Source organism: Phyllobates terribilis, unplaced genomic scaffold (assembly GCF_046119375.1).
Source record: "Phyllobates terribilis strain yellow unplaced genomic scaffold, ASM4611937v1 Scaffold_7__3_contigs__length_470593459, whole genome shotgun sequence".
In the NCBI taxonomy this organism is placed as follows: Eukaryota; Metazoa; Chordata; class Amphibia; order Anura; family Dendrobatidae; genus Phyllobates; species Phyllobates terribilis.
This window is the reverse complement of record NW_027362767.1, coordinates 136605422-136627720: the sequence shown is the minus strand read 5'-3', so window position 1 is coordinate 136627720 and position 22299 is coordinate 136605422. Positions and strand designations below refer to the sequence as shown.

Below are 22299 nucleotides of genomic sequence, written 5' to 3'. Positions count from 1 at the left end.
CTGTAATATATCATTATATGTGAGGAGCGGTGATGTCACTGCTGTAATATATCATTATATGTGAGGAGCGGTGATGTCACTGCTGTAATATATCATTATATGTGAGGAGCGGTGATGTCACTGTTGTAATATATCATTATATGTGAGGAGCGGTGATGTCACTGCTGTAATATATCATTATATGTGAGGAGCGGTGATGTCACCGCTGTAATATATCATTATATGTGAGGAGCGGTGATGTCACTGCTGTAATATATCATTATATGTGAGGAGCGGTGATGTCACTGCTGTAATATATCATTATATGTGAGGAGCGGTGATGTCACCGCTGTAATATATCATTATATGTGAGGAGCGGTGATGTCACTGTTGTAATATATCATTATATGTGAGGAGCGGTGATGTCACCGCTGTAATATATCATTATATGTGAGGAGCTGTGATGTCTCTGCTGTAATATATCATTATATGTGAGGAGCGGTGATGTCACCGCTGTAATATATCATTATATGTGAGGAGCGGTGATGTCACCGCTGTAATATATCATTATATGTGAGGAGCGGTGATGTCACCGCTGTAATATATCATTATATGTGAGGAGCGGTGATGTCACTGCTGTAATATATCATCAAATGTGAGGAGCGGTGATGTCACTGCTGTAATATATCATATGTGAGGAGCGGTGATGTCACTGTTGTAATATATCATTATATGTGAGGAACGGTGATGTCACTGCTGTAATATATCATTATATGTGAGGAGTGGTGATGTCACTGCTGTAATATATCATTATATGTGAGGAGCGGTGATGTCACTGTTGTATTATATCATTATATGTGGGGAGCGGTAATGTCACCGCTGTAATATATCATTATATGTGGGGAGCGGTGATGTCACTGCTGTAATATATCATTATATGTGAGGAGCGGTGATGTCACTGCTGTAATATATCATTATATGTGAGGAGCGGTGATGTCACTGCTGTAATATATCATTATATGTGAGGAGCGGTGATGTCACTGCTGTAATATATCATTATATGTGAGGAGCGGTGATGTCACTGCTGTAATATATCATTATATGTGAGGAGCGGTGATGTCACTGCTGTAATATATCATTATATGTGAGGAGCTGTGATGTCACTGCTGTAATATATCATTATGTGAGGAGCTGTGATGTCACTGCTGTAATATATCATTATATGTGAGGAGCGGTGATGTCACTGCTGTAATATATCATTATATGTGAGGAGCGGTGATGTCACCGCTGTAATATATCATTATATGCGAGGAGCGGTGATGTCACCGCTGTAATATATCATTATATGTGAGGAGCGGTGATGTCACCGCTGTAATATATCATTATATGTGAAGAGCGGTGATGTCACCGCTGTAATATATCATTATATGTGAAGAGCGGTGATGTCACTGCTGTAATATATCATTATATGTGAGGAGCGGTGATGTCACTGCTGTAATATATCATTATATGTGAGGAGCGGTGATGTCACTGCTGTAATATATCATTATATGTGAGGAGCGGTGATGTCGCCGCTGTAATATATCATTATATGTGAGGAGCTGTGATGTCACTGCTGTAAACAGAGCGGTGTTTTAAATTTGGCGCCAATAATGCTGATTATTTGCCACCGGTAACCGCGACCAATCACCATAGCGGTGTTTAAATATGGCGCCAGTATCGCTGATTGGTCGCGGCCGGTGGTTGCGACTAATCAGCAGAGCGGTGTTAAAATTTGGCGCCAATATTGCTGAATATTTGCCACCGGTAACCGCCACCAATCAGCAAAGCGGTGTTTAAATTTGGTGCCAATACTGCTGATTGGTCGCGGCCGGCGACCGCAACCAATCAGCAGAGCGGGGTTTAAATTTGCCGCGCATATCGCTGATTGTTCGCCGGGGAGCGGCGCTGCCTGTGCGGGTACTTCCGCTGCGAGCAGCTGGGAGATGAGCTGCTGCTCGCAGCAGAAGCATCCCGACCGGCGGCGCTGCTCCTCGGTCCTCCGTTCACACTTGCTGTCGGGAGATCAGAGCGTTGTTTAAATTTGGCGCCAATGTCGCTGATTGGTCGCGGTCGGCTGGCGTCGGTGACCAATCAGCAGAGCGTTGTTTAAATTTGGCGCCAATCTCGCTGATTGGTCGCGGCTGGCGTCGGCGACCAATCAGCAGAGCGTTGTTTAAATTTGGCGCCAAAATCGCTGATTGGTCGCGCCTGGCGTCCGCGCACAATCAGCACAGCAGTGTTTTAATGTGGCGCCAACATCGGTGATTGGTCGCGGCCGCTATTTAAATGTGGCGCCCAAATCGGTGATTGGTCGCCGGCAGCGGCCGCAACCAATCAGCAGAGCGGTGTTTAACTTTAGCGCCAAGATCACTGATTGGTCACGCTCTCTGCCCGCAACCAATCAGCGAATCGTATTGGTGAGGACCGGGGAGTGCCGCTGCCTGTGCGGCTACTTCCGCTGCGAGAAGCCGGGAGATGAGCGACTGCTCGCAGCAGAAGTATACCGACCCGCAGCGCCGCTCCCCGGTCCTCCCTTGACACCCTAGCCGCATGGAGGTAAGCGGCGCCGGCGGTCGGGGTCCTTCTGCTGCTACCGACCGGGAGATGAGCGCCTCGCGCCGGTCATCTCCCGGCTGCATCTCCGTCCCGCAGATGAGCCACTAACGGCCGCCATCTTTTTTCAGAAATCCCGCGGCGCTGATTGGCCGCTGCCGGACCAATGAGCGACGTGGGATTTCCAGGACAGACAGACAGACGGGATAAGACGATTATATATATAGATATGTGAGGAGCGGTGATGTCACCGCTGTAATATATCATTATATGTGAGGAGCGGTGATGTCACCGCTGTAATATATTATTATATGTGAGGAGCGGTGATGTCACCGCTGTAATATATCATTATATGTGAGGAGAGGTGATTTCACCGCTGTAATATATCATTATATGTGAGGAACGGTGATGTCACTGCTGTAATATATCATTATATGTGAGGAGCGGTGATGTCACTGCTGTAATATATCATTATATGTGAGGAGCGGTGATGTCACTGCTGTAATATATCATTATATGTGGGGAGCGGTAATGTCACTGCTGTAATATATCATATGTGGGGAGCGGTGATGTCACTGCTGTAATATATCATTATATGTGAGGAGCGGTGATGTCACCGCTGTAATATATCATTATATGTGAGGAGCGGTGATGTCACTGCTGTAATATATCATTATATGTGAGGAGCGGTGATGTCACTGCTGTAATATATCATTATATGTGAGGAGTGGTGATGTCACTGCTGTAATATATCATTATATGTGAGGAGTGGTGATGTCACTGCTGTAATATATCATTATATGTGAGGAGCGGTGATGTCACCGCTGTAATATATCATTATATGTGAGGAGCAGTGATGTCACCACTGTAATATATCATTATATGTGAGGAGCAGTGATGTCACCGCTGTAATATATCATTATATGTGAGGAGCGGTGATGTCACCGCTGTAATATATCATTATATGTGAGGAGCGGTGATGTCACCGCTGTAATATATCATTATATGTGAGGAGCGGTGATGTCACTGCTGTAATATATCATTATATGTGAGGAGCGGTGATGTCACCGCTGTAATATATCATTATATGTGAGGAGCGGTGATGTCACCGCTGTAATATATCATTATATGTGAGGAGCGGTGATGTCACTGCTGTAATATATCATTATATGTGAGGAGTGGTGATGTCACTGCTGTAATATATCATTATATGTGAGGAGTGGTGATGTCACTGCTGTAATATATCATTATATGTGAGGAGCGGTGATGTCACCGCTGTAATATATCATTATATGTGAGGAGCAGTGATGTCACCACTGTAATATATCATTATATGTGAGGAGCAGTGATGTCACCGCTGTAATATATCATTATATGTGAGGAGCAGTGATGTCACCGCTGTAATATATCATTATATGTGAGGAGTGGTGATGTCACCGCTGTAATATATCATTATACAGTTATATGAAAAAGTTTGGGCACCCCTATTAATCTTAAGCTTAATGTTTTATAAAAATTGGTGTTTTTGCAACAGCTATTTCAGTTTGATATATGTAATAACTGTTGGACACAGTAATGTTTCTGCCTTGAAATGAGGTTTATTGTACTAACAGAAAATGTGCAATCTGCATTCAAACAAAATTTGACAGGTGCATAAGCATGGGCACCTCACCAGAAAAGTGACATTAATATTTAGTAGATCCTCCTTTTGCAAAAATAACAGCCTCTAGTCGCTTCCTGTAGCTTTTAATGAGTTCCTGGATCCGGGATGAAGGTATTTTTGACCATTCCTCTTTACAAAACAATTCCAGTTCAGTTAAGTTTGATGGTCGCCGAGCATGGACAGCCCTCTTCAAATGATCCCACAGATGTTCAATGATATTCAGGTCTGGGGACTGGGATGGCCATTCCAGAACATTGTAATTGTTCCTCTGCATGAATGCCTGAGTAGATTTGGAGCGGTGTTTTGGATCATTGTCTTGCTGAAAGATCCATCCCCTGCGTAACTTCAACTTTGTCACTGATTCTTGAACATTATTGTCAAGAATCTGCTGATACTGAGTGGAATCCATGCGTCTCTCAACTTTAACAAGATTCCCGGTGCCGGCATTGGCCACAGAGCCCCAAAGCATGAGGGAACCTCCACCAAATTTTACTGTGGGTATCAAGTGTTTTTCTTGGAATGCTGTGTTTTTTTGCCACCATGCATAACGCCTTTTTGTATGACCAAACAACTCAATCTTGGTTTCATCAGTCCACAGGACCTTCTTCCAAAAAGAAATTGGCTTCTCCAAATGTGCTTTTGCATACCTCAGCCGACTCTGTTTGTGGCGTGCTTGCAGAAACGGCTTCTTTCACATCACTCTCCCATACAGCTTCTCCTTGTGCAAAGTGCGTTGAATAGTTGACCGATGCACAGTGACACCATCTGCAGCAAGTTGATGCTGCAGCTCTCTGGAGATGGTCTGAGGATTGTCCTTGACTGATCTCACCATTCTTCTTCTCTGCCTTTCTGATGTTTTTCTTGGCCTGCCACTTCTGGCCTTAACAAGAGCTGTCCCTGTGTTCTTCCATTTCCTTACTATGTTTTTCACAGTGGAAACTGACAGGTTAAATCTCTGAGACAGCTTTTTGTATCCTTCCCCTGAACAACTATGTTGAATAATCTCTGTTTTCAGATCATTTGACAGTCGTTTTGAGGAGCCCATGATGCCACTCTTCAGAGGAGATTCAAACAGGAGAACAACTTGCAAGTGGCCACTTTAAGTAGCTTTTCTCATGATTGCATACACCTGGCTATGAAGTTCAAAGCTCAATGAGGTTACAAAACCAAAAAAAGTGCTTTAGTAAGTCAGTAAAAAGTAGGTAGGAGTATTTAAAACAAGAAAATGATAAGGGTGCCCATACTTATGCACCTGTCAAATTTTGTTTGAATGCAGATTGCACATTTTCTGTTAGTACAATAAACCTCATTTCAAGGCAGAAACATTACTGTGTCCAACAGTTATTACATATATCAAACTGAAATAGCTGTTGCAAAAACACCAATTTTAAAAAAACATTAAGCTTAAGATTAATAGGGGTGCCCAAACTTTTTCATATAACTGTATGTGAGGAGGGGTGATGTCACCGCTGTAATATATCATTATATGTGAGGAGCGGTGATGTCACCGCTGTAATATATCATTATATGTGAGGAGCTGTGATGTCACTGCTGTAATATATCATTATATGTGAGGAGCGGTGATGTCACCGCTGTAATATATCATTATATGTGAGGAGCGGTGATGTCACTGCTGTAATATATCATTATATGTGAGGAGCGGTGATGTCACCGCTGTAATATATCATTATATGTGAGGAGCGGTGATGTCACCGCTGTAATATATCATTATATGTGAGGAGCGGTGATGTCACTGCTGTAATATATCATTATATGTGAGGAGCGGTGATGTCACTGCTGTAATATATCATTATATGTGAGGAGCGGTGATGTCACTGCTGTAATATATCATTATATGTGAGGAGCCGTGATGTCACTGCTGTAATATATCATTATATGTGAGGAGCAGTGATGTCACCGCTGTAATATATCATTATATGTGAGGAGCGGTGATGTCACTGCTGTAATATATCATTATATGTGAGGAGCAGTGATGTCACCGCTGTAATATATCATTATATGTGAGGAGCGGTGATGTCACTGCTGTAATATATCATTATATGTGAGGAGCTGTGATGTCACTGCTGTAATATATCATTATATGTGAGGAGCGGTGATGTCACCGCTGTAATATATCATTATATGTGAGGAGCGGTGACGTCACCGCTGTAATATATCATTATATGTGAGGAGCGGTGACGTCACTGCTGTAATATATCATTATATGTGAGGAGCGGTGATGTCACCGCTGTAATATATCATTATATGTGAGGAGCGGTGATGTCACTGTTGTAATATATCATTATATGTGAGGAGCGGTGATGTCACTGCTGTAATATATCATTATATGTGAGGAGCTGTGATGTCACTGCTGTAATATATCATTATATGTGAGGAGCAGTGATGTCACTGATGTAATATATCATTATATGTGAGGAGCTGTGATGTCACCGCTGTAATATATCATTATATGTGAGGAGCGGTGACGTCACCGCTGTAATATATCATTATATGTGAGGAGCGGTGACGTCACTGCTGTAATATATCATTATATGTGAGGAGCGGTGATGTCACTGCTGTATCATTATATGTGAGGAGCGGTGATGTCACTGCTGTAATATATCATTATATGTGAGGAGCGGTGATGTCACTGTTGTAATATATCATTATATGTGAGGAGCGGTGATGTCACTGTTGTAATATATCATTGTATGTGAGGAGCGGTGATGTCACTGCTGTAATATATCATTATATGTGAGGAGCGGTGATGTCACTGTTGTAATATATCATTATATGTGAGGAGCGGTGATGTCACTGCTGTAATATATCATTATATGTGAGGAGCGGTGATGTCACCGCTGTAATATATCATTATATGTGAGGAGCGGTGATGTCACTGTTGTAATATATCATTATATGTGAGGAGCGGTGATGTCACCGCTGTAATATATCATTATATGTGAGGAGCTGTGATGTCTCTGCTGTAATATATCATTATATGTGAGGAGCGGTGATGTCACTGTTGTAATATATCATTATATGTGAGGAGCGGTGATGTCACCGCTGTAATATATCATTATATGTGAGGAGCGGTGATGTCACTGCTGTAATATATCATTATATGTGAGGAGCGGTGATGTCACCGCTGTAATATATCATTATATGTGAGGAGCGGTGATGTCACCGCTGTAATATATCATTATATGTGAGGAGCGGTGATGTCACTGCTGTAATATATCATTATATGTGAGGAGCGGTGATGTCACTGCTGTAATATATCATTATATGTGAGGAGCGGTGATGTCACTGCTGTAATATATCATTATATGTGAGGAGCGGTGATGTCACTGCTGTATTATATCATTATATGTGGGGAGCGGTGATGTCACTGCTGTAATATATCATTATATCTGAGGAGCGGTGATGTCACTGCTGTAATATATCATTATATCTGAGGAGCGGTGATGTCACTGCTGTAATATATCATTATATCTGAGGAGCGGTGATGTCACTGCTGTAATATATCATTATATCTGAGGAGCGGTGATGTCACCGCTGTAATATATCATTATATGTGAGGAGCGGTGATGTCACCGCTGTAATATATCATTATATGTGAGGAGCGGTGATGTCACCGCTGTAATATATCATTATATGTGAGGAGCGCTGATGTCACCGCTGTAATATATCATTATATGTGAGGAGCGCTGATGTCACCGCTGTAATATATCATTATATGTGAGGAGCGCTGATGTCACCGCTGTAATATATCATTATATGTGAGGAGCGCTGATGTCACTGCTGTAATATATCATTATATGTGAGGAGCGCTGATGTCACTGCTGTAATATATCATTATATGTGAGGAGCGCTGATGTCACCGCTGTAATATATCATTATATGTGGGGAGCGGTAATGTCACCGCTGTAATATATCATTATATGTGAGGAGCTGTGATGTCACCGCTGTAATATATCATTATATGTGAGGAGCGGTGATGTCACTGCTGTAATATATCATTATATGTGAGGAGTGGTGATGTCACCGCTGTAATATATCATTATATGTGGGGAGCGGTAATGTCACCGCTGTAATATATCATTATATGTGGGGAGCGGTGATGTCACTGCTGTAATATATCATTATATGTGAGGAGCGGTGATGTCACTGCTGTAATATATCATTATATGTGAGGAGCGGTGATGTCACTGCTGTAATATATCATTATATGTGAGGAGCGGTGATGTCACTGCTGTAATATATCATTATATGTGAGGAGCGGTGATGTCACTGCTGTAATATATCATTATATGTGAGGAGCTGTAATGTCACTGCTGTAATATATCATTATGTGAGGAGCTGTGATGTCACTGCTGTAATATATCATTATATGTGAGGAGCGGTGATGTCACTGCTGTAATATATCATTATATGTGAGGAGCGGTGATGTCACCGCTGTAATATATCATTATATGCGAGGAGCGGTGATGTCACCGCTGTAATATATCATTATATGTGAGGAGCGGTGATGTCACCGCTGTAATATATCATTATATGTGAAGAGCGGTGATGTCACCGCTGTAATATATCATTATATGTGAAGAGCGGTGATGTCACTGCTGTAATATATCATTATATGTGAGGAGCGGTGATGTCACCGCTGTAATATATCATTATATGTGAGGAGCGGTGATGTCGCCGCTGTAATATATCATTATATGTGAGGAGCGGTGATGTCACTGCTGTAATATATCATTATATGTGAGGAGCTGTGATGTCACTGCTGTAAACAGAGCGGTGTTTTAAATTTGGCGCCAATAATGCTGATTATTTGCCACCGGTAACCGCGACCAATCACCATAGCGGTGTTTAAATATGGCGCCAGTATCGCTGATTGGTCGCGGCCGGTGGTTGCGACTAATCAGCAGAGCGGTGTTAAAATTTGGCGCCAATATTGCTGAATATTTGCCACCGGTAACCGCCACCAATCAGCAAAGCGGTGTTTAAATTTGGTGCCAATACTGCTGATTGGTCGCGGCCGGCGACCGCAACCAATCAGCAGAGCGGGGTTTAAATTTGCCGCGCATATCGCTGATTGTTCGCCGGGGAGCGGCGCTGCCTGTGCGGGTACTTCCGCTGCGAGCAGCTGGGAGATGAGCTGCTGCTCGCAGCAGAAGCATCCCGACCGGCGGCGCTGCTCCTCGGTCCTCCGTTCACACTTGCTGTCGGGAGATCAGAGCGTTGTTTAAATTTGGCGCCAATGTCGCTGATTGGTCGCGGTCGGCTGGCGTCGGTGACCAATCAGCAGAGCGTTGTTTAAATTTGGCGCCAATCTCGCTGATTGGTCGCGGCTGGCGTCAGCGATCAATCAGTAGAGCGTTGTTTAAATTTGGCGCCAATCTCTCTGGTCGCGGCTGGCGTCGGCGACCAATCAGCAGAGCGTTGTTTAAATTTGGCGCCAAAATCGCTGATTGGTCGCGCCTGGCGTCCGCGCACAATCAGCACAGCAGTGTTTTAATGTGGCGCCAACATCGGTGATTGGTCGCGGCCGCTATTTAAATGTGGCGCCCAAATCGGTGATTGGTCGCGGGCAGCGGCCGCAACCAATCAGCAGAGCGGTGTTTAACTTTAGCGCCAAGATCACTGATTGGTCACGCTCTCTGCCCGCAACCAATCAGCGAATCGTATTGGTGAGGACCGGGGAGTGCCGCTGCCTGTGCGGCTACTTCCGCTGCGAGAAGCCGGGAGATGAGCGACTGCTCGCAGCAGAAGTATACCGACCCGCAGCGCCGCTCCCCGGTCCTCCCTTGACACCCTAGCCGCATGGAGGTAAGCGGCGCCGGCGGTCGGGGTCCTTCTGCTGCTACCGACCGGGAGATGAGCGCCTCGCGCCGGTCATCTCCCGGCTGCATCTCCGTCCCGCAGATGAGCCACTAACGGCCGCCATCTTTTTTCAGAAATCCCGCGGCGCTGATTGGCCACTGCCGGACCAATGAGCGACGTGGGATTTCCAGGACAGACAGACAGACGGATAAGACGATTATATATATAGATATGTGAGGAGCGGTGATGTCACCGCTGTAATATATCATTATATGTGAGGAACGGTGATGTCACTGCTGTAATATATCATTATATGTGAGGAGCGGTGATGTCACTGCTGTAATATATCATTATATGTGAGGAGCGGTGATGTCACTGCTGTAATATATCATTATATGTGGGGAGCGGTAATGTCACTGCTGTAATATATCATATGTGGGGAGCGGTGATGTCACTGCTGTAATATATCATTATATGTGAGGAGCGGTGATGTCACCGCTGTAATATATCATTATATGTGAGGAGCGGTGATGTCACTGCTGTAATATATCATTATATGTGAGGAGCGGTGATGTCACTGCTGTAATATATCATTATATGTGAGGAGCGGTGATGTCACTGCTGTAATATATCATTATATGTGAGGAGCGGTGATGTCACCGCTGTAATATATCATTATATGTGAGGAGCAGTGATGTCACCACTGTAATATATCATTATATGTGAGGAGCAGTGATGTCACCGCTGTAATATATCATTATATGTGAGGAGCGGTGATGTCACCGCTGTAATATATCATTATATGTGAGGAGCGGTGATGTCACCGCTGTAATATATCATTATATGTGAGGAGCGGTGATGTCACTGCTGTAATATATCATTATATGTGAGGAGCGGTGATGTCACCGCTGTAATATATCATTATATGTGAGGAGCGGTGATGTCACCGCTGTAATATATCATTATATGTGAGGAGCGGTGATGTCACTGCTGTAATATATCATTATATGTGAGGAGTGGTGATGTCACTGCTGTAATATATCATTATATGTGAGGAGTGGTGATGTCACTGCTGTAATATATCATTATATGTGAGGAGCGGTGATGTCACCGCTGTAATATATCATTATATGTGAGGAGCGGTGATGTCACCGCTGTAATATATCATTATATGTGAGGAGCGGTGATGTCACCGCTGTAATATATCATTATATGTGAGGAGCAGTGATGTCACCGCTGTAATATATCATTATATGTGAGGAGCGGTGATGTCACCGCTGTAATATATCATTATACAGTTATATGAAAAAGTTTGGGCACCCCTATTAATCTTAAGCTTAATGTTTTATAAAAATTGGTGTTTTTGCAACAGCTATTTCAGTTTGATATATGTAATAACTGTTGGACACAGTAATGTTTCTGCCTTGAAATGAGGTTTATTGTACTAACAGAAAATGTGCAATCTGCATTCAAACAAAATTTGACAGGTGCATAAGTATGGGCACCTCACCAGAAAAGTGACATTAATATTTAGTAGATCCTCCTTTTGCAAAAATAACAGCCTCTAGTCGCTTCCTGTAGCTTTTAATGAGTTCCTGGATCCGGGATGAAGGTATTTTTGACCATTCCTCTTTACAAAACAATTCCAGTTCAGTTAAGTTTGATGGTCGCCGAGCATGGACAGCCCTCTTCAAATGATCCCACAGATGTTCAATGATATTCAGGTCTGGGGACTGGGATGGCCATTCCAGAACATTGTAATTGTTCCTCTGCATGAATGCCTGAGTAGATTTGGAGCGGTGTTTTGGATCATTGTCTTGCTGAAAGATCCATCCCCTGCGTAACTTCAACTTTGTCACTGATTCTTGAACATTATTGTCAAGAATCTGCTGATACTGAGTGGAATCCATGCGTCCCTCAACTTTAACAAGATTCCCGGTGCCGGCATTGGCCACAGAGCCCCAAAGCATGAGGGAACCTCCACCAAATTTTACTGTGGGTATCAAGTGTTTTTCTTGGAATGCTGTGTTTTTTTGCCACCATGCATAACGCCTTTTTGTATGACCAAACAACTCAATCTTGGTTTCATCAGTCCACAGGACCTTCTTCCAAAAAGAAATTGGCTTCTCCAAATGTGCTTTTGCATACCTCAGCCGACTCGGTTTGTGGCGTGCTTGCAGAAACGGCTTCTTTCACATCACTCTCCCATACAGCTTCTCCTTGTGCAAAGTGCGTTGAATAGTTGACCGATGCACAGTGACACCATCTGCAGCAAGTTGATGCTGCAGCTCTCTGGAGATGGTCTGAGGATTGTCCTTGACTGATCTCACCATTCTTCTTCTCTGCCTTTCTGATGTTTTTCTTGGCCTGTCACTTCTGGCCTTAACAAGAGCTGTCCCTGTGTTCTTCCATTTCCTTACTATGTTTTTCACAGTGGAAACTGACAGGTTAAATCTCTGAGACAGCTTTTTGTATCCTTCCCCTGAACAACTATGTTGAATAATCTCTGTTTTCAGATCATTTGACAGTCGTTTTGAGGAGCCCATGATGCCACTCTTCAGAGGAGATTCAAACAGGAGAACAACTTGCAAGTGGCCACTTTAAGTAGCTTTTCTCATGATTGCATACACCTGGCTATGAAGTTCAAAGCTCAATGAGGTTACAAAACCAAAAAAAGTGCTTTAGTAAGTCAGTAAAAAGTAGGTAGGAGTATTTAAAACAAGAAAATGATAAGGGTGCCCATACTTATGCACCTGTCAAATTTTGTTTGAATGCAGATTGCACATTTTCTGTTAGTACAATAAACCTCATTTCAAGGCAGAAACATTACTGTGTCCAACAGTTATTACATATATCAAACTGAAATAGCTGTTGCAAAAACACCAATTTTAAGAAAACATTAAGCTTAAGATTAATAGGGGTGCCCAAACTTTTTCATATAACTGTATGTGAGGAGGGGTGATGTCACCGCTGTAATATATCATTATATGTGAGGAGCGGTGATGTCACCGCTGTAATATATCATTATATGTGAGGAGCTGTGATGTCACTGCTGTAATATATCATTATATGTGAGGAGCGGTGATGTCACCGCTGTAATATATCATTATATGTGAGGAGCGGTGATGTCACTGCTGTAATATATCATTATATGTGAGGAGCGGTGATGTCACCGCTGTAATATATCATTATATGTGAGGAGCGGTGATGTCACCGCTGTAATATATCATTATATGTGAGGAGCGGTGATGTCACTGCTGTAATATATCATTATATGTGAGGAGCGGTGATGTCACTGCTGTAATATATCATTATATGTGAGGAGCGGTGATGTCACCGCTGTAATATATCATTATATGTGAGGAGCGGTGATGTCACTGCTGTAATATATCATTATATGTGAGGAGCAGTGATGTCACTGCTGTAATATATCATTATATGTGAGGAGCGGTGATGTCACTGCTGTAATATATCATTATATGTGAGGAGCGGTGATGTCACTGCTGTAATATATCATTATATGTGAGGAGCTGTGATGTCACTGCTGTAATATATCATTATATGTGAGGAGCAGTGATGTCACCGCTGTAATATATCATTATATGTGAGGAGCGGTGATGTCACTGCTGTAATATATCATTATATGTGAGGAGCTGTGATGTCACCGCTGTAATATATCATTATATGTGAGGAGCGGTGATGTCACCGCTGTAATATATCATTATATGTGAGTAGCGGTGACGTCACCGCTGTAATATATCATTATATGTGAGGAGCGGTGACGTCACTGCTGTAATATATCATTATATGTGAGGAGCGGTGATGTCACCGCTGTAATATATCATTATATGTGAGGAGCGGTGATGTCACTGTTGTAATATATCATTATATGTGAGGAGCGGTGATGTCACTGCTGTAATATATCATTATATGTGAGGAGCTGTGATGTCACTGCTGTAATATATCATTATATGTGAGGAGCAGTGATGTCACTGATGTAATATATCATTATATGTGAGGAGCGGTGATGTCACCGCTCTAATATATCATTATATGTGAGGAGCGGTGACGTCACAGCTGTAATATATCATTATATGTGAGGAGCGGTGACGTCACTGCTGTAATATATCATTATATGTGAGGAGCGGTGATGTCACTGCTGTATCATTATATGTGAGGAGCGGTGATGTCACTGCTGTAATATATCATTATATGTGAGGAGCGGTGATGTCACTGTTGTAATATATCATATGTGAGGAGCGGTGATGTCACTGCTGTAATATATCATTATATGTGAGGAGCGGTGATGTCACTGCTGTGATATATCATTATATGTGAGGAGCGGTGATGTCACTGCTGTAATATATCATTATATGTGAGGAGCGGTGATGTCACCGCTGTAATATATTATTATATGTGAGGAGCGGTGATGTCACCGCTGTAATATATCATTATATGTGAGGAGCGGTGATGTCACTGCTGTAATATATCATTATATGTGAGGAGCTGTGATGTCACCGCTGTAATATATCATTATATGTGAGGAGCGGTGATGTCACCGCTGTAATATATCATTATATGTGAGTAGCGGTGACGTCACCGCTGTAATATATCATTATATGTGAGGAGCGGTGACGTCACTGCTGTAATATATCATTATATGTGAGGAGCGGTGATGTCACCGCTGTAATATATCATTATATGTGAGGAGCGGTGATGTCACTGCTGTAATATATCATTATATGTGAGGAGCGGTGATGTCACCGCTGTAATATATCATTATATGTGAGGAGCGGTGATGTCACTGCTGTAATATATCATTATATGTGAGGAGCAGTGATGTCACCGCTGTAATATATCATTATATGTGAGGAGCGGTGATGTCACTGCTGTAATATATCATTATATGTGAGGAGCTGTGATGTCACCGCTGTAATATATCATTATATGTGAGGAGCGGTGATGTCACCGCTGTAATATATCATTATATGTGAGTAGCGGTGACGTCACCGCTGTAATATATCATTATATGTGAGGAGCGGTGACGTCACTGCTGTAATATATCATTATATGTGAGGAGCGGTGATGTCACCGCTGTAATATATCATTATATGTGAGGAGCGGTGATGTCACTGTTGTAATATATCATTATATGTGAGGAGCGGTGATGTCACTGCTGTAATATATCATTATATGTGAGGAGCTGTGATGTCACTGCTGTAATATATCATTATATGTGAGGAGCAGTGATGTCACTGATGTAATATATCATTATATGTGAGGAGCGGTGATGTCACCGCTGTAATATATCATTATATGTGAGGAGCGGTGACGTCACAGCTGTAATATATCATTATATGTGAGGAGCGGTGACGTCACTGCTGTAATATATCATTATATGTGAGGAGCGGTGATGTCACTGCTGTATCATTATATGTGAGGAGCGGTGATGTCACTGCTGTAATATATCATTATATGTGAGGAGCGGTGATGTCACTGTTGTAATATATCATATGTGAGGAGCGGTGATGTCACTGCTGTAATATATCATTATATGTGAGGAGCGGTGATGTCACTGCTGTGATATATCATTATATGTGAGGAGCGGTGATGTCACTGCTGTAATATATCATTATATGTGAGGAGCGGTGATGTCACCGCTGTAATATATTATTATATGTGAGGAGCGGTGATGTCACTGCTGTAATATATCATTATATGTGAGGAGCGGTGATGTCACTGCTGTAATATATCATTATATGTGAGGAGCGGTGATGTCACTGCTGTAATATATCATTATATGTGAGGAGCGGTGATGTCACTGCTGTAATATATCATTATATGTGAGGAGCGGTGATGTCACTGCTGTAATATATCATTATATGTGAGGAGCGGTGATGTCACTGCTGTAATATATCATTATATGTGAGGAGCGGTGATGTCACTGCTGTAATATATCATTATATGTGAGGAGCGGTGATGTCACCGCTGTAATATATCATTATATGTGAGGAGCGGTGATGTCACTGCTGTAATATATCATTATATGTGAGGAGCGGTGATGTCACCGCTGTAATATATCATTATATGTGAGGAGCGGTGATGTCACCGCTGTAATATATCATTATATGTGAGGAGCGGTGATGTCCACCTTATTAAACTTTGTAAAAGTGTGGACGGAGCGCCAGGTAGCCGCCCGGCAGAGTTGAGCTGCCGAGGCCCCTTGATGAAAAGCCCACGATGAACCCACAGCTCTCGTGGAGTGAGCTCGAATCTTAATTGGACAAGATTCGCCCTTGAGTCGATAAGCCTCTAAAATGGCCGACCGAATCCATCGAGCTATAGTGTCCTTGGAAGCTCGTTGACCACGCCGACGACCTGCTGGAATCACAAACAGAGAGTCCGATTTCCGAAAACCTTGAGTAATAGACAAATAGAACTTCAAAGCCCGCACTAAATCCAATGAGTGCAAGGCCCATTCCTTCGCATTCCTCGGTTCCGGACAGAGCGAGGGCAACACAATATCCTGGTTAACATGAAATTGTGACACCACCTTAGGTAGAAAGTCGCCCCGTGTGCGAAGCACCACGCGATCCAGGAGAAACTCCAGAAAAGGAGACGAGCAAGAAAGAGCCGCCAGTTCAGAAACCCTTCTCAAAGAGGTGACTGCCACTAAAAAGGCAACCTTCCAAGAAAGCAAAGAAAGGCTAACGGAGTCCATAGGCTCAAAAGGCCCATGTTGAAGAGCCTCCAAGACCAGATTGAGCCGCCAAGGGGACACAAGCGCCTTCCGCGGCGGAAACTGACGGGTTACCCCGCGAAAAAAGGAACGAACGTCCCTACGCGAGGCAATAGCCTTCCGAAACAGCAAGGACAAAGCAGAAACCTGACCCCTCAGAGTGCTAACTGCCAAACCCTTGTCCAGGCCATACTGCAAAAAGGCCAACAAATTGGGAATGGAAAAAATCCTCGGGTTCCTTGAAGAACCCGAACACCATGAAAAGAAGGCCTCCCAAGTCTTGTGATAGATCCTAGTAGTGGCAGGACCCCTGGCAGCTCGCAGAGTGGCAATGACTTCGGCTGAAAAACCTTGACGAGTCAAGATTTCGGTCTCAAGAGCCACGCCGTCAAACGCAGAGACTTCAGGTCCGGATGACGAACGGGCCCTTGGGTTAACAGGTCCGGGCGAAGAGGGAGAGGAAGTGGAGGCGCAGCCAGAAGCGACACCAGCGTCGAGAACCACGTCCTCCTTGGCCAGTCTGGGGCTACTAACATAGCCGGGACTCTTTCCAGTCTGATCCGACGCAACACCAGAGGAAGTAAGGATATCGGCGGGAACACATAGATTAGCTCGAATTGGTCCCACGGAGCCACCAGAGCATCCACCGCCACAGCCTTCGGGTCCTTGTACCTGGACATGAACGTCGGTAACTTGGTGTTGAACCTTGATGCCATCAAATCCACTTGAGGAGTTCCCCAACGGGAGCACAGCTGTGCAAAAATTTCTGGGTGAAGACTCCATTCTCCGGGATCCACCTTCTCGCGACTGAGGAAGTCCGCCGTGATATTCTGAACTCCCGGAATGTGAATCGCAGAGATGGCTGGCACCTTGGCCTCGGCCCATACCAGGATCCGAGACACTTCCATCATGAGCCTGGAGCTCCTCGTTCCACCTTGATGGTTGATATACGCGACCGCCGTCGCGTTGTCTGTCTGCACTCGGACTGGCAGACCGTTTAAAGGGACCGTCCAGTGTTGGAGGCAAAGGAAAATCGCCCTCAATTCCAGGATGTTGATCGGCAGGACAGACTCTTCCGACGACCATACTCCCTGAATCCAGAGATCGTTCCAGACACCCCCCCAGCCTGACAGGCTGGCATCGGTGGTTATGACCGACCACCTCGGAAGGAGGAAGGACTTCCCCAGGGATAACGCTTCCGGACGTAACCACCATTCTAGAGACTCTCGCACCCTGTGGGAGATGATGACACTGCGATCCAGCGAAGCCTGTGATCGATCCCAACGGTTCAGAATGAGCATTTGGAGAGTCCTGGAATGAAATTGGGCAAACGGAAGTGCCTCCATTGACGCCACCATCAAACCCAAAAGGCGCATACACCTTCGAAGGGACATTGCTGTCGAAGACTTCATAACCTGTACATGTCGAAGAAGACTTGCTTGCTTGTCTGGAGGCAGGGACACCACTGCTCGTACCGTGTCGAAATGCATCCCCAAAAACAGGATTGACTGCGACGGTTCCAGAGACGACTTCTTCCAATTGATCAGCCACCCGAAGTCCTCCAGGAGCTGAAGGGATAGATTGCGAGCCGTCACCGCCTCCTCCTTTGAGGACACCACAATCAAAAGGTCGTCCAGGTAGGGAAGAACCGTAACCCCCTGTCTTCGAAGGATCGCCATGAGAGGTGCCAGAATTTTTGTAAAAACTCTGGGCGCCGAGGCCAACCCGAATGGTAGGGCCACAAACTGGAAATGGTCCTGACCTATGGCAAAACGAAGGAAGCGTTGGTGGGCCCTTCCGACGGGAACATGCAAATAAGCGTCGCGAATGTCGATTGACACCAAAAAGTCGTTCTGCGACAGGGCCGCCACAACCGAGCGAAGCGACTCCATGCGGAATTTCCGGGTGCGGACATGCCGATTCAATCTTTTGAGATCCAGAATGGGGCGAAATTTGTCCTCCTTTTTGGGGACCACAAAGAGGTTTGAATAAAACCCTCTTCCCCGGTCCTCCGGCGGAACCGGTACCACCACACCCTTCTGCAGAAGGGAATCGACCTCCTGCCGTAGAGCGGCAACTAGCTCGGGCTCTGACGGAATGCGAGATCGCCAAAACCTGTCCGGGGGTCGAGAAAGAAACTCTATGAAGTAGCCTGCTGACACAACCCGCGTCACCCAGGCGTCCGAAACGCGGGACGCCCAAGTCGATTCGAATTGGAGCAGGCGACCCCCCACTCGAGAGCCCTCGAGTGAAAACCTGGCGTCAGTCCGCCTTAGCGGGCTTTTTGTCAGCTTCCCGCTTCTCTTGACGGAAGCTCTGTTTCCAGGGAGTGCGGGATTTCTGAGAAGCCTTTTTTCCTGAAAAAGAGGGACGACCCGATCCCCAAGAGGGCTGACCGGACCGTCCCCTGGACCGAAAGGGCCGCCGACTACTACCGGCACTAGGCCTGCCCGACGCAGAAGCCACAGTTCTTCGCTGTGGTAAGGCCGCTTCTTTTGCCTTTGCCTTGACAATCAGCTCCGTGAGGTCAGATCCAAATAACTGACCACCCTTGTAAGCTAAAGATAGCAAACCTTGCTTGGAAACCGCGTCCCCGGTCCACTGTCTGAGCCACAGTGCTCTTCTGACTGTGACCGCCGAGGATTGTGCCCTGGACAGCAGTGACGCGGTATTTAAACCTGCATCACTGCCATATCGGGCCGCATCCTCCAACAACTTGAAAAAGCCCATCTACCTCGGATAGCGGGGATCCATCCTGCCACGCCGTCCGTAGACGGTCCAACCAGCTTAGGGAAGCTTTACAAGCACACATGGATCCTAGCACCGCTCTGAATCCATGACCCGCGGCCTCGTAGATGGATTTCGCCGCCATCTCCGTTTTTCTGTCCAGCGGATCCTGCAGACTCGCCTTCCCTTTAACAGGCAGTAATGAGGATTTGCTAAGCTGGGATAAAGGGACATCCACTTCAGGAGAAGGAATCCAATTATCAATCAACTCCGTGGAACACGGATACAGTGCCTCAAAAAACCGTGTCCCCTGAAAACGTTTATCTGGACACAAGCGTTCCTTCTCCACTGCCCCATTAAGCTCATCCAGAGATGGTAATGCCAAACGCGACCTATGCGACTCCTGAAACATCCGGGCCGACTTACCAGGACGTCTAGTTACCTCCTCCGGAAACTGTAACGCCTCCCTCATGGCTCCAATAAAAGCCTCTGCACGGCCCAAAAAAGAGGCAGAGTGCCCCTGCCGATCCTCCTTATCCGAATCGGACATCTCCCCATCTGAGCTTGAAGGAGAACCCTCCATAACAGAGATCTCCGAGTCGCTGCGCGGGGAGGGCAGTACCGGCCTGTGGCGCTTCCTGCCATGAGAGGATCTAGCTGACACCCAATAACCTAGAAGGTCAGACAGGCCATCAATAGAACGAGTGAGGGCCTCCATTTTGACCACTGCCCCATCACCGAAACCCCCGACCGCTGCGCTTGACGCCGTCGAGGACTCCTGCGTGTCAGACACGCGAGACTGATCCTGTAGCGGACCTGGGAGACGGTCCGCACCTCCTGGACCCTGATCTGACATGCCCTCACACAGTATATGGCAGGTTAAACCTGTCAGTAAGTAGGACAGTGTGGTTTCTTAAAAGAAAGCTGAAGGGTTAAAGCTCTTAAAGAGAGAGCTACCCCAGCTGACCCCCAATTAAGGGATAACCGCCTAATAAGGGGTTAATGTCGCAGACTCCCCACAACCTCTGTGAAATGAAAAGGATGTGCGAGCCCCAGACAAAAAAAGGAACCTCTATATGAGGTAATAGCTGCAGGACAGCACAGTCTGCCACCTTATTGTGCCTCAGAAAGGTGCCCTGCGCTGAGGGGGTGAGGGGTTAAGCTTCTGCCCTGACAGGCAGAAGCGACTCACCCAGCTGGCCGCGGTGCAGTGTTCCTTCGGTCTGTCGGGAGGAGAGGAGAGTGAGGAGCCCGATGGAAGCCGTTCAGTAATGGCCGCCGCGCTGTGAGGAGAGAGAAGCCGGAAGAGGAGGGGCAGGAGAAAGCGCGCGCTCAGAGCGCTTCCTGCCCGCGAAAGACCGGGAAGGCTCGAAGCCACGCCCCCCGCCGGCTTAAAAAAAAAAAAAAAAAGCGCGCGCTACTCCTCCGCTCCTGCCCCGCTTCCATGTCCTGCAGGCATCCACCTGCGGACAAAAAAACACAAGTCACCACATGAATACATGTAGCAGCGGCTGCCGCAGCAGCCGCTGAAGCACTCAAAACACATTAACATGCTGAGTACTCACCCAGCTGAGCGCCACAGGGACCCCCAGGGATTTGTGGCGCTGTGCCCAAGCTTCCCCCCAGGGCGGAGAACGCAGTGACCCCAGATGCGCGGTTTGCGTCCCCGCCAGGGAAGCATCCCTCATCCCCCGGGGCCGGCAGGGTTCTGCAGGGACCTCTCTCAAAGGGTAATGCAGATCCGCCAAGGGAGGGGTGGGGGTCCAGTAGCGCTGAGACCTCAAGACCACGGGGGTCCAAGTCTCTGTCCGATAAAAATAAAAAATTTTCTGAGGAGCTGCTTCCAGCAGCGACCATCCTCTGTGACCTCAAATTTTAGACTGGAGAGCTGGAGTAGGAGGAGCCCAAGCTGGAGGGGCCGGACAACACTCTTTTTTAATCTGAGGTGTTCTATCCTATGTGGGCTCCGCCTACCCACTAGTAATGACTGTGTCTCCCTTCCTTCCATCTGCTGCTGAAAGCTACTTAAAGTGGCCACTTGCAAGTTGTTCTCTTGTTTGGATCTCCTCTGAAGAGTGGCATCATGGGCTCCTCAAAACAACTGTCAAATGATCTGAAAACAAAGATTATTCTACATAGTTGTTCAGGGGAAGGATACAAAAAGCTGTCTCAGAGATTTAACCTGTCAGATTCCACTGTGAGGAACATAGTAAGGAAATGGAAGAACACAGGGACAGTTCTTGTTAAGGCCAGAAGTGGCAGGCCAAGAAAAACATCAGAAAGGCAGAGAAGAAGAATGGTGAGATCAGTCAAGGACAATCCTCAGACCACCTCCAGAGAGCTGCAGCATCAACTTGCTGCAGATGGTGTCACTGTGCATCGGTCAACTATACAACGCACTTTGCACAAGGAGAAGCTTTATGGGAGAGTGATGCAAAAGAAGCCGTTTCTGCAAGCACGCCACAAACAGAGTCGGCTGAGATATGCAAAAGCACATTGGAGAAGCCAATTTCTTTTTGGAAGAAGGTCCTGTGGACTGATGAAACCAAGATTGAGTTGTTTGGTCATACAAAAAGGTGTTATGCATGGCGGCAAAAAAACACAGCATTCCAAGAAAAACACTTGCTACCCACAGTAAAATTTGGTGGAGGTTCCATCATGCTTTGGGGCTGTGTGGCCAATGCCGGCACCGGGAACCTTGTTAAAGTTGAGGGACGCATGGATTCCACTCAGTATCAGCAGATTCTTGACAATAATGTTCAAGAATCAGTGA

General features: G+C 45.5%; 1 protein-coding gene across 1 annotated transcript in view; it reads left to right on the top strand.

The window, feature by feature from the left end:
- The window catches only part of PFDN2 (prefoldin subunit 2), a 28613-nt gene that overhangs the window by 969 nt on the left and 5345 nt on the right, over nt 1–22299 (top strand). The gene's annotated exons all lie outside the window — the stretch shown is intronic.